Source organism: Oxyura jamaicensis, chromosome Z (assembly GCF_011077185.1).
Source record: "Oxyura jamaicensis isolate SHBP4307 breed ruddy duck chromosome Z, BPBGC_Ojam_1.0, whole genome shotgun sequence".
In the NCBI taxonomy this organism is placed as follows: domain Eukaryota; kingdom Metazoa; phylum Chordata; class Aves; order Anseriformes; family Anatidae; genus Oxyura; species Oxyura jamaicensis.
The window spans coordinates 40433300-40447887 of NC_048926.1; positions in this window are offsets into that span (position 1 = coordinate 40433300).

Genomic DNA, 14588 nt, shown 5'->3' on the forward strand with positions numbered 1-14588 from the left:
GGGTATTTTATGCTGTATAAACATGTTACATGTATAACTAAAAAAAAAAAAAAAGTGATTCAACAATAACAACAACAACAAAATAGAAGGTTAAGGTACGTTTTAGGCTTAAGTCCTGTTGACATTGGGAGCACATTCTGCTTTTGGAAATTGAAAACAGGCTTTTATGCAGTACTAGGAGAAACAGGAGATGGAATCAGGAGACTACTAAAGCAGATTCGCAGGCACAAATCAACATGAATTCAGCAAAGGCATGAAAGTGGAGAAAAGATCCTAAATTCTTAGTTCCAAAACACTGAAAGTCATGTGAGTACAGAACAGCAGCACGAGGGTGTGCAATTTAGATCCAAATAATCTTGTTCTGAAATTGGATGACGACCTTCATTTCCAAGAAAATAGGTTAACTGGCCTGGATATATAACCAAGCAAATGATTCAATAATACAAAATGCATGCATGGTGCCATACCACAATTTATGAACATATTATTTCTTTTGCATGGTGGTCACCAGACACCTGTGCTGTTCGGTTTGAAAAATGTCATTTTCACTATATCTTTTGGGTCTCTGTTCTAGTTTGGCTGGGCTAGATTTAACTTCCTTTGTAGTTGCTGGTATGGTGCCACGTGAAACCATGTTTATAAGACAATGATGTTGCAGTTGTTGCAGAGTAGCGCTTACAAAGAGCAGAGGACTTTCCAGCCCTTAGTGCTGCCCTGTGAGGAGGCTGGGGGTGCACAAGAAGCTGGGAGGGGACAAAACCAGGACAGCTGGCCCAGACTGGCCAAAGGGACATCCCATAGCATATGGTGTTATGCTGAATAATAAAACTGGGGTGAGTTGGTTGTGGGGGGCTCTGCCATTGCTCGGGGACTGGCTGGGCATCAGAGCTGGAGGTTAGCAATTGAGCTGTGCATCTCCTCCCTTCCCCTTTTTAAATCATCTGTACCTAAAACACCAGTCCTTACACTTCTACTTTTTCCAGTAATCTCCCCTACACCCTGTGGGGACTAAGTGATCAACTGTGTGGTGCTGAGCTGCCTGCCAGGTAAACCACAACTGTCTTGGTGCTCAAAGACCATTTTTGCTTGAGAAAGAGGAGATAAAAGCCTCCACTCCCAGCAATTCAGCACTAAGACTTTCAGCACGAGCCACAAAGCACCTCATATATTTGTCTAAAAATCAAAACCTGTTCTTTCAAAACCATATGTCATTCTCCTCTACATGTCTGTACATCTACTAAATGCCACTGAAATCCATGAAATTACTGTAATCCAGCTACCTGTGCCTTTAAACCTCTATGATTTCGCTCCTGTGATGTAGGAAGCTCCCTAAAGCCGAAGTGGTTTAGATGCATTTCACTTGGGAGGCTCTGAAGCACAGCAGGCAACCTGCCTAGCTTGCTGGCTAGAGCTGTTTGCCTGCCTTTGGCCAAACTACTTAAATAGCAAAACTTTAGCATGCATTTGATGTCCTGGTACCTCAATTCAATTCCTAAGATTCCCTTCCTTTTTGCTATAATTCCCCAAATAATGTATGGAGAGCACTGGGGATTTGATGACTGTTGATTCATCAAGGTAGATTAAGAGATACAAAGTCAAGTTGAGCAACTTCACATGCCTATGACAAGATAAACATCATGCATCAGACAATTTCACATACAGATTACCATTATGTGAGTTCTGGTCCTTATTACACACTTGAACTGACAGGACTTGAACTGACTGAAGGAACTGGAGTTCAGGTGCTGTGAGGTCTGTAGATAAATAAGTTCAATACAGGTGAAAATACGTGAAGAAATTGCTAAACAGAATTCTACAGCACAGTGTCAGGAAGAAACCAAGAATCAGCCTAGAACTGTCTGCCATGAATCATTAGCATGTTCTTTGAATGGTTTAAACAGATACCTTTAAAAACTAGAGAACAAGTAGGTAGTAAGGTTATCTGCTATTTACAAAATATTGTCACCACATTAAAAAAGAAGGTAAGAAATGTAAAATAATCAAAATAATCATTTTTCAATATGTGAAAAATTTAAATATTTGGTAATTCAAAGATGTACACTGATGTTGAATAATTTAATTATAAAACAGATTCAATAAATGCAATAGTATGTTTCTACTTGCCAGTAGTACATAAATTCGTACTACTGGCAAGGCCACACAGTATTAGAAATAATTTTAAAGTGCTTTAGACAAAGGGTCACCAATTTTTTATTTTTCATTTCATAAGAAAAATTAATCACGCTGAGTTGTTACTTTGGTAAGATGTTTGATGGCATGAATCAAGAGGACAAATCATGCTAATATTACTTAGTGACTTATTATATAGTAAGTGCCCTGTAAATAAAGTAAAATACATAAACGACAACCTTAAATTGTCTAACATTGATTTAATACACCAGTGAAGAGTGATTTCTATTTCCTCTTATATAATTTCCTGAAGTACAGGTTATCTCTATCTCTGATTTTTTTTCTCTGTTTTCATTTTTATTTTTGTAACTTTCTGTGTTCCTGTATCCAAAAAGCATTTTAGATGCACTAATTTTCAAGTCATGTTATACTAAAGTCTACATGTGTTAATCAGAACAGCTAAAGACCACCCCTATTTTAATGAGGTCACAAGTTTCCTTCTCTATTTCTTAATTTCAGCTGCCTCTAAAATTTTACTTAGAAGGCTGATTTCACTAGAAAAACCAGATAGTGAGGAATATTCCATCACAGCAACTGCTTTAAACTAAAAGAAGTTCTAATCAAAAAGACGGAGGTGAAAGTATAAACAAGTGAAAATACACAAAACATTTTTGCATTTTTGCACTCTTCTGCCTTAAAGAATTTGTAAGTTACAGTCTGCAATGTAATTAAAAAAGCAAAAGTTTCTAGAAGAGACTGTACCCCACCACTTTTCTTGAAATCCTTAAAACTATCTTATAGTAGATATGTAAGTTCTAACTCGCAGTGTACTTCATTAATGTGATACTTAGTAAATTTCAGCTGAAATTTAAAATATGTTTCAAAATTTCTTTTGAAAAGAAGATATACCAAGAAGAGAACCTAGGATCTGATGTAAATTGCACTGTTTAGACTGACATTTGTGAAGGGGCTTGCATGAATAAATAAAAAGCTAAATGCTTTCTTTCCAGTGAGATGTATCGGTTCTTAAAAGAAAGAATAATGACTGATATTAGCATAGGCACTGCTTTGCAGGGAGGGAGTGGTTTCAGCTCAGTATCAGGTAGCAAAGGACAAAGCTCAAGTAATGTGCATGTGCAGACTTTGCACTTTAAAGGTGGGTGGGTCTCTGCTTTTCCATTCTGCTTCCCTGTTTCCCATGTGACCCTTCTTATCAGTGATGACTAGCATCAGCCCTCCTAAAGGTTACTGGGCATGAGTTATTAGCTGCTTCTGAATAAGTCTGCACTCTGCTCTAGCGTGTTTCCCATATATAAATTTATGTATATTTACATCATATATAAATATATATATGGGAAACACGCTAGAGCAGAGTGCAGACATATACATATATAAATTTAACAAGTGTGAGTGCTGGATTCTGTACCTGGGACAGGCTAACCCTGGCAATATGTGCAGACTGGGGGAGAAGAGGCTGGAGATCAGCCCCACAAAAAGAGATCTGGGGATTCTGGTTCATGGCAAGTTGAACATGAGCCAGCAGTGCGCTCTGACAGCCAAAAGGGCCAACTGTACCCTGGGGTGCATCAGGCCCAGCACTGCCAGCTGGTCGAGGGAAGGGATGGTCCTGCTCTGCGCTGGTGCAGCCACACCTCAAGGGTTGTATGCAGTTGTGGGTGACACAGCATGAGAAGAACATAAAATTATTAGAGTGTCCACAGGAGGGCTACAAAGATGGTGAAAGGTCTGGAGGGCACGATGTATGAGGAGCAGCTGAGGTCCCTTGGTTTGCTCAGCCCCGAGCAGAGCAGGCTGAGGGGAGGCCTCATGGCGGCCTGCAGCTCCCTCACGAGGGGAGCGGAGGGGCAGGCGCTGAGCTCTGCTCTCTGGGGACAGCGACAGGGCCCGAGGGAACGGCATGGAGCTGGGACAGGGGAGGGTCAGGCTAGGTATTAGGGAAAGGTTCTGCACCCAGAGGTGGTCGGGCACTGGGACAGCCTCCCCAGGGCAGTGGTCATGGCCCCAGTGCTGCCAGAGTTCAAGAAGCATTTGGAAAATGCTCTCGGACGTAGGGTCTGATTTTTGGGTAGTCCTCTGTGGAGTCAGGAGTTGGACTCGATGATCCCTCTGAGTCCCTTCCAACTCAGGATATTCTGTGATAATGATAAATATAACCATTGAATTTCATTAGATTACCTGAGTTAAGTGTTTTAAAATAAATTGTGCTCTAATGTCATGTGGATTTTAACTACAGAGATCCATCACTTTTCTGATAGAGTCCAACTGCTGGTATGCCCTGCTCCTATAAAGAAGCTCACACAGGACAACTACCAGATTCAAAAATTGCCATATGAGCCATGGAGTCCAAGTATCTTAATTTACAACTGCAGTGAGTAATAGTGCAGAAAGATCATGGAATGAGATATGGCAATGGTGTCTCCAGTCCCTCTGGACTGAGCAGGGCTGTGAAAGCCAACACCCTACCAAAACAGGGTCACTGTCCACACCCAAATATTACTTTTAAAAGCTGCTTTGGCAGGGCCTCTCTGCAGAACCTCTCCACAGATTACAATATCAGTGACTTTTTAAAAGGGGAGACAAATGTAGAATTAATACCTAGGACTTCTATACCTTATTTTCAGTGTGTACATTGGCTTCCTTAAACTGTGGACAAAGATAAACCATGTAAGAATGTCTTATAATTGGCAACCAGCTCTATCTTTCCTTCTTAGCTTTTGACCTATATCACCTATTAGTAATATAGGGAGATCACATAGACTTCCTCCACGTGCTTCCATATAGAACTGATCCACTTGCTACTAGATGATTGCTGCGATGCCATGGGTGCCCTCCAAAGGCCAATTCCACCTGAAATCCAACTGCCTTTCACATTGATTTATATTTACTCTGTGCATTTAATTTAAAAGGGGACATAAAAACCCTTCAAATTATTCACGTTAATTGTAATTATGTTTTGAATATACACTACCAGAAAATGAATGTTCCCATAAATCCAATCCAACGCCGAGAAATCTCCATATATCCACCAGATGGCGGTGTCTCTGTCATCTAGCAACGAAGGCTCTCCAGCTGTAACTCTAAGGTCCTTAAAATTACTGGCTAGATCGTTACTTCATTCTGATTCCTGCGGTCTAGAAAGGAAAAACACCAAGTGTCAAGTTCAGTAGCCAGAAGTTCCATTATGGTTAAGGCTTTCCACTTGTATCTGAGATTTGTCATAATCTTTACTTATCAAACAATTATTATTATTTTTTTTAATGCAGTTTTGCCTTTTAAAGTCTTTTTTTTTTTCTTTTTTTCTTTTATTTTTTATTATTTTTTTTTTTCTTGCTTGTTTTAACACATTCCTATCAGCTGCTCCATGAAACAGGACAATTTAAAAAATACAATTACTGCAAAACAGGTCTAGCAATGCATACTTCATGAGAAGAAGCTGTATTTCCCTTTTGGCCATCTGATAGAAACAAACAAACAAAAAAAACAGTCACACACAGATCTTCATATCTTTCACCACACACTTCATTTCTCTCGTCTTCCTTCCTACTTTTTCCTACACCAAAAAACCTACAAGCATGTATTTAGCAGACTAAAGAGTCTTACAGGGTGAATCTAGCCTACAAAGTACCATCTGACTACTACTACTACTGCTACTACTAAACTTTAGCATTGCATCAGTACAGCTGCAATAGCACAAGCTTTTTTTTTTTTTTTTTTTTTTTTTTTTTTTGCCAGCTTCCCAGGGTTCAGCAGTGTGAATAGAATACAGCATAGGAAGTGCATGCTTCATTGATGACTAGTGCTTAGGGTTAATTAAAACACAAATAATATATTCAATAATTATCTAGCATGTATAAACAGAAGTAAAATGCCACACGTTGTGCAGCACATGCAGCATATGCTGAGTATGTACCTTTGCAGCAGAGCAGGAATGAACGTAGTTGAACAAATGGAGCTGTGCTTCACTTGCAGAAGCTAGGAGTAGATAAAAAGATGAGGATGGCTTATGGACAATTTCTTGAAATAAAACAAAAGAGTATCTAGCTGCCATCTGAGTCCAAAACAGGTCTGGGTTATAGCAAAGTTCTATGATCAAGTTCTGTGATTCATTCTAAACAAAATAGCTGGTACAATGTAGCCCAGGCAGTTCTGTCAATAGCACCAGTATCATGTGACTAATTTTATTAATGCTGGTTTCTTTTCTGTAAATTTTCTCACATCAAACAGATATAATTTATATTTCCAGTATTCAGAATTGCCCTACTGAGGTCCTGATGCTGCTTCTGCTGGATTAACCCCCTGCATACTTTATTGCTAGGAGGACCAGTGACAACACTAACACTGCTCTTCAGAAAGCAGACAGCAAAAACAAATGCTACTGCTAAACTCTGCTGCTTGGGAACCTGGCTCAGAGGGTATGTGGTGGTCCAGGAAGTGCCGCTTTTGAGGTTAGTTGCTAACGTTGCTGCCTTTTTTCGTGTTTCTTTTTTTTTTCAATTTGAACTCTTCAGAGAGTAGCTCTTTCCCCATGTTTTACCTACACAGAAAAAATAGGGTCCAGTATAGAGCTCCAAAATACTGTGAGTTATAATAGAAATATGATATAAATAGTTCTGAAATGGGTCTAACGGCTCAAAGGATGAAAGGCCTCAATGTTCAAAGTCATTTTATAGCAGAGCCATGTTCATAGTATGTGTGTTCAAGATGTGTATTCCATTTGTTCTTGTCCTTTCCTCTGACAACTTTTTTTTTTTTTTTTTCCCTAACAAAACTTTACCATTAACCTTGCATTTCTACAGAGTATTTGCTTTCAGTAAAACACTGTGTTTATGAGGGGTTATTATTTATTTATTATTTCTGATCAGCCCTAGTGAAAGACCTAGAAAAATAGTAGGCCAAAAAATAAATGTGGAGAAATTCCCTCTCAAACAGTTCAAAACACAGAAGGAATTATTTATCCCACAAACTTTTGTCTTTTGTTGAATGGCTTTTCATTATATATATTTTAAGCTGCAAATCTCTTAGGTCTATTTGTTGGAAAGAGCTATTGCTATTATTAAAAAACTGTGGAAGATTTTTGTCTGTTTGAAACTGCAATCCACAGACCTGGAGGCTTTTTTTTTAAAAAAAAATATTATTTTTTAATTATTATTTTTAATATAGGTTTATGGCTACAGTATTTCTCCGTATTGTCGCCTTTCGGATCTTTTTCTCTAGGCTTGTTTTCAGTCCAGGTGCTTTCTGTAGTTCCTTTATTTGCAACAAATTGTACACAAATCCCTTAGGTGAAAAAATCTCTCACTTATGAAACCTGGCTATGTGTCTGCTGCTAGAAGTATGGATGTACTAAGAAAGTCGTGGATACAGCTTGCATTAACTTATTTTTCTAATTAGTAAGGCAGGTACTACATTTGACTGAAAATATTTAAATATTAAATTCAAGCATTTTCAGGATAAAATAAAACTCTTCTCAAGTGAAGAAAGGTTTAAAACTTTTTCAACATAGTAGGCATCAAGAATCAGAGAAATGAAAGACATTTTTATTTCAACAAATGTATACTGATTAAAAAACAAAACAAAACAAAAGCACAAGATCCCATAATGCAGGGCATAGCAAATATTCACAATGTGGCATAATTCTGTATTTTAAGCTATGTTTAGAGTTTATCTACTCTTCATGCAACTATCAGTTCATCAATTCAAACGACAGACTATGTGTGTGTAACTTAACACACACACACAACAACAACAATCAACCTGTAATTGCAGGAAACATATCTGGGTTTAATCCTAAAACACTGCCTGAAATAAAGCAGATCCTGGCCTACTAGAAACATCATTGATGTTACTACTTTGCTTCTCATTCTCAGAGGAAAGATGGTGCCCTCTTACTAAAATTAAACTTTCCCATCAACAGTAATTTCTTGGGCCAGTCTATTGTTTTTGACTGAAATGTTTGGAATCCCAGCTTTATTTGTGATGCCTTGTGTTGTCTGACAGGCATTTCCATGAGTCAAGAGAAACCCAAGAAAGTAAAACAAAATATGCTCAGTGTGCTGTGATTTAAATTTATCCTGCCAACAGTGCCACATCAGTATTTCCAGCTGGTAAGACAAATGTGTATTATTTTGTGCATGCAAATATAGTATTTCCAATTCTATTTTTCTTTCTAAGTCATGTTGCTTTTCATTGTTTATGAGTGATTTACTGAATCTTAAATTAAGTGCAAACATTTGAAATCTGGTGTAAATTATATTTATTTATATCAAGAGAATACATATAATTTTAAGTGTAGTACTTCATCAGTTTTTTTTAAATCAACTAGATCTGTAAATATGCCAAATATATTAGAAGAAACACTTTCACCTACTGCTTTTTTAGACTGCAATTCCATTTACCGTATTTTCTGCTTACTTATAGAGTATGTGCTTCTTTCTTTCTTTCTTTCTTTCTTTTTCTTTCTTTCTTCCTTTCTTCCTTTCTTCCTTTCTTCCTTTCTTTCTTCTATTTGTGCTGTGTGTTTCAAATAGTTTTAATGGAAATAAAAATAGGACTTCTAACTTGTCAAAGAATTCCAATAAAGATGGTATTTCACGTGACAGGAAAGCCAAGAATGTCTTGAGTCCTAAAAAGATTCCCAGATACTTTATTCTTCCTAATCAAGACCAATGAAGATTGTAAGAACCAGTCCAATATATCTAACATTTACAGGAATGTCCCATATGAATTAAAAATAACTACATACATATTTTTCAAAAGTCTCACTTGATTATGAAACAAAAAATATATTACTAATAATCAATAAAGCAAACTGTAACAACAACAATGACAACAACATAATTCACCTACCAAGCTACAAAAAAAAAAAAAAAAAAGAAAAAAAGAGAACTATGGAAAACATCAGCCTAAATGGCATATGTGTTGAATCACATGAATTAAGTGCATGGCAATTGTCAGAGCATGGCATTTTTGAATTCCTGGGACACTTGTATGCAGGAAAGGAATCCATATTCCAAATAGATTTTGCAACTATCGTAACAACACAAAAAGAAGTTTCAAAGCAAATATATATGAAACGTGTTTTAAACAACTAACTGCAGATATTACCACAAAGGTCACGTGAATTAGGTCAAAACTACAACACATTCTTAAAAGAAAGTACTGCCCATTAGGAGAGCAAAATGCCACACTTCTCTGCTTACGAGGCAGTCAGCTCCAAGATCCTCACTGACTGAATTTATTAGTAACTATATCTCCAAAATGACATCTAAGAAGACTTAGCAAAGGAAATCTGTGTCTTCTCCAAAAAAATGCTGATCTCCAGTCAGTAACTCTGAGTATCTGATAAAAAACAGAGTCTCATTTTTTACGTTGTTTTCTGCTCCAGCATTACCCCTTGATTTCATCCAGTATACGAAAGTACTGCAGAAAGCATGAGTGAGGTTCTTGCTTTCTGGTACAAGTACAGGAGATCTGTCAGTTCAAACAGGTAAGCATCGTTCTTACTCTTCCAGCCAGGATAACTCTCCACCTAAAAACCTCTCCACCCATACTCTTCTATTTGTACGTGTTTACAATATAATAATAGAGACAATATGTGGATGGAATATATTTGGGCTTCTTTAGCATCTTTGGTATCACAGGCAAAGTTATGCATTTCCCTGCTTTTGCCATATGTCAGCTCTTCAGTTAAGGTAGGAAACTCCCACTTGGTGGTTTCTTTTCTGTTAGCCACTACCATGTAGGGCCAGATTTTTATAGTTGTTTAGGCACCAAAAGATAGACACTGGGTGTTAGTGCTGTGAGTGATTGCAACTGTTAATTCCTGCCAGCAGACATCAACAAGAGAAACCAGTTCCCATCTAACACAAGAAAAGCCACAGCTTACACTATCAGGGATCAGCTGAAAAAAAACCTTGAAGATCAGAGTCACTCGCCCTAAGAGAATGTATTCTGAAGCCTGCTAGACTGAAGGTTTCTGATTTGCCAAACCACCAGAACATGTTTCTTTAATGACAGCAGGAAGAACATAATCATTCTCTATTTTGTTCTAGAACTGCAAGAACAGAGTTTAAATTTAAGCTAAAATGTCTTACTGACAAGCAGCCCTCAGACTTGTTATAGCATGCTGTGATTGGAAGGGAAGTTCAGGAGGGGTTTTGTCTCTGAGTTCCAAAGGATTTAAGCAGTTTAGGCACCTAGCTCAGTACTGTGGACTTACTTGAGCAAGATTACTACACTTTTCAGCAGTTACCAGATTGCTGCTTGCATAACTGAAGTAATTTAGGACGTATATATACTTCACCTTGTCCTGAGGGAGAGGGGTGTGTAAGTAGAGCAAACAGATAGTTGTTGTACCATGATTCAGCTGATTCTCAAGGAGAGTTAAAACCATGGAGCTCTGAGAGATTTAGAAGCAAGGAATCCCTGTGGTGAGTGGCTTTACTGCAGTTCTGAGTAATTCTAAAATAGTTTATGGGCTTTGGCATCCCTGAAGGACTGATGCAATCTTGGTTTAGGGGACACACTAAGTGAAGTTCATAGTCCATCCTGCTTTATTCACCACCCTTCTCATTTCTTTCAGTGTAAGACACTTTGAAAGCACTATTTGCAACGTGGAAGAGGCAGTGTTAAACACTTTCACATCCACGAAGATGAAAATAAATGGAATCATGGCAGTGTGCCTAAAGTTACGTAACTTCATTAGATCCTGGAACCTAGATGTTTGTGAGGAAGACAAAATCAATCAGAAACATCTTTTACATTTTTACTATGAGCAGATGACGTTGCCTGAACTCCAATATGAGTCTGAGAAGGCTGTCAGTGGTCGCCCTGTAACAGAGGACAGCACTGCAGATGGTCTGCCATCCCAGAGAACCTGTGAGATGTTGACTCACTTCTGTAGAAATCTGAGCAGCATTCATGCAGCAATCAGCAGAAGGCTATCCTCCTGGGATGCCTCATTCAGCACAAAGATGACTGCGGCCTCCAGGCTCAGCTTGAAGAAATGGTATGAGTGGGAAGCCTAGAAACCTGGTTGCTAGTACTGAGGTGATTGTTAAGCGTTTTTGGTATGGGTTTGAAGTTTTACCGAGGTATCAGCAACGTTGACCATGTTGATTCAGGAAAAACACAGATTATTAGTGGATTTATAAGGGGACTGCAGGATCACACAGAACACTGGATCAAGTGCAAAAATTGCTGTACAGCTGGCTGTGCCCTGTTTGCAGACAGGGTTCTCAAATTTCAGAGAAATCCCAGGGAGAAATTTTGGTTCATTTGGCTGGACAGGTTGTCAGCAGACTCACCAACATTTTGTGCAGTGGAAAGATCCACCATACTGAACAATTTTTTTGTAGCCACAAAAACAAACTTCTAAAGCAGAGAAACTTTATCTATACTCTAAGAAGCTGCATATTGACAAAAGGAAGCTAATTTTGAAAACTGACTGCTGGAAGAGAATTCTGAGGTTGCATGCTGCCAAAGTCCAACTTGTAAAGTAAGTGAACAGGAATAAAGCATGAATGTTTTTAACAATTAGCTCTTGCAGAGCTTAATGTGGAAACTTGTGATTTAGTCACAAAATAAGAAATGCCCTGTGTTCACACTTTAAAGACCTCTTGTAAGAAATGTAAAAGACTGTATGTATGTCTTTGTGTAAGACATACAAAGAAAGACTGCTGCATAAATGTGTATGTGAATGAGTGCACGGACAGTTACATTTGATGATGGTAAGATTTTTCATCGTCTGCTATCCTTCTTCAGTCTCACTCTCCCCCTCAGGCTTTGTGTTGATAAACAAAGAAAAACAGCAATGATATCCCTGATAAAAGTGTGCTTCCTTAAATGAATCAACTTATTTGTAAACAATTGCGCCTGTCAGGGGGAGATAATGCATCGCTGAAGCAGCAGGCTGTGGGTAAATACCCCAGTACATGCCACACAGTAAAGGGAGTGGTCAGGAATTGAGATATGTAGCATTCATTTATTAGTATAAGGAACAAGACAGTATATCATTTCTGGCAGTCTTTCCATTCCTACTCTCCTCAGTAATTAAGACATTCTATATTTAATTTAGAGTATCTGCTAAAAGATATTCAGAATTTGTATTCTGAAATAAAAAATATTTTTCTAGTGCAAGTACACTCTAAAAAGCTGTCTGATAACTGATCTTGCAACAAAAACAGAGTGCAACTAAATCCAGAAATGAATTAATCTTCCCTCTAAATATTTGGGCCTAGTTTAAAAGCAGTAAATAGCACCACCAAATTCCCATCACTGAGCTCCTATTGCATCTCCTTCTTTAAAGCTGGGATTTACACTTTGTTTACCAGTTGTTTTAGCACGATCCATAAGTACTAAAGGAAGGAGTCAGTCTTCTACAAGTCTTTCTTTTACAAATCTACTTGCAATTTACACCAAATTAAAATGTCTGTTATGCATTTTTTCTCACTTCTGAATATTTTGGGCTTCTTTCTTATTCTATATGCACACAGAAAAATGAATCCTAAACTTACTGCTTACTCTTTGCTCTGTGAAGAGCAGTCACAGAAAGGCTGAGGTTGGAAAGGACCTTTGGAGGTCAAAATGAAGCACAATGTTCATTTTCTACATAACAAAACTTCTGAAAACAAATATATTTTCAAAGCTTTGAAAAAATCACAGTTACATTTAACTTACTTTTGGTAAAAAAGAAGAGCCATGTCATCTTTCCAATTTACAAGTCACATGAGCAGCAGAAACCAGTAAGACCTGCTAACTGATATCAGCAGAACGTTTCACATCAAACCAACATGCCACAGCTGACCTTGTTTTAGCAGGTTTCATCTTTCAAAAATATTAGTAAGCATGATTCATTCTTGCTTACAGATGCATTTCACTTTAATTGATCGTTGACAGACTTGACGCGTGGTGGGCTGACCTTGGCTGGCTGACAGATGGCCACCCAGCCGTTCTCTCACTCCTGCTCCTCAACAAAATAGGAGAAAATGAGGAGGAAAAGCTCCTGGGTTGAAATAAAGACAGGGACCAATGAGCCTCATGGGCAAAACAGACTCATCTTGGGGAAGATTAATTAAAGTTATTGCCAACTGAAAACAATGCAGGATGGTAAGAAAAACTAAAAACACTTTGCCCCGCTCCTCCCTTGTTCTGTGCCTCGACTTCACTCTTTCACTATCTTCAGCTTCCTCCATCATCCTGCCTAAACATTACAGGGGGGGTGAACACTGGGGATTTCAGTCTGTTCAAAACACTTTTCCTCTGCATGGGGCTCCATCGTAAAATCGTCCAGCATGAGTCCTCTCCATGGGCTACTGTCCATCAGGAACAGACTGCTCCAACACTGACCCCCCATGAGCCACAGCTCCTTCCAGACCTCCTGCTGTGTGCCTCTGTGGGCTGCAGTTCCTGCCAGGATCATGCCTCCACCGGGGGCTCCTCCACGGGCTGCAGCGTGGAGATCTGCTCCATGTGGGACCCCTGGGCTGCAGGGGGACAGCCTGCACCACCAGGGGCCTCTCCACAGGCCGCAGGGGAACTGCTGCTGCTGTGTGCCTGGAGCACCTCCTGCCCTCCTGCTGCTCTGACCTTGGGTATGTGGAGCTGCTTCTTACTCCTCTCTCCCTGCTGCTATCATGCAGCAGATTTTTTTTTTCCCCCCCTTCCTTCAGTCTGCTGTCCCAGAGACTCAACCAGCGTCGCTCCCTGGCTCAGCTCTGGCCAGCAGCAGGTCCCTTTTGGAGCCATCTGGAGCTGGCTCTGATCTGACCTGGGGCAGCTGCTGGGCTCTGCTCACAGAGGCCACCCCTGCAGCCTCCTGCCACTGAGCCCTTGCCACATAAACCTAATACAAGAAGCTGTAAAACCCAGGGCTCTGCTTATCAGCAAAACATGAAGCTGTATTAAACCTAATTTTTGCAGTTCCAGGAACAAGCTGAAGAGTAATGATATGCTTTCTGCCACCATCGGATAAATACACTGTGGCTGTCTGGCAAAACAAAAGCCTCGTGGGTGTGCAAGGCATTCACTCAGGGCAAACATGACCCAGATTCTTAAATTTTATTGACCAGATCCCCCGCCCAGCGAAGCGCTTGGGAGCCGACTTCTCCGGGGACGCGTCTTACATTCAGCCGGGTTTAGTCACGCCGCTAATAATAGCCCGGCGGCTCCCAGGCAGCTGGGAGATGTAGAGACTTCGGGATTTGCCTAGCCTGGGAACGAGCAGAGTTCTTAATAAATAAATGAAAACAGAACAACAAAAATCAAAATAATAACAAAAAAAATAAAGGCAGAAGCATCGTGACCGCGACGTTTACTCCCCCAGGCCAGCCCGTGACACCTGACAGAAATCAGCACACGGGCTCGAACCGGCTCCCCCCCCCGCGCCCCGCCCCCGCGGCGGCAGAGGGCCGCTGGCGCGCGCGCATGCGCCGGGAGCA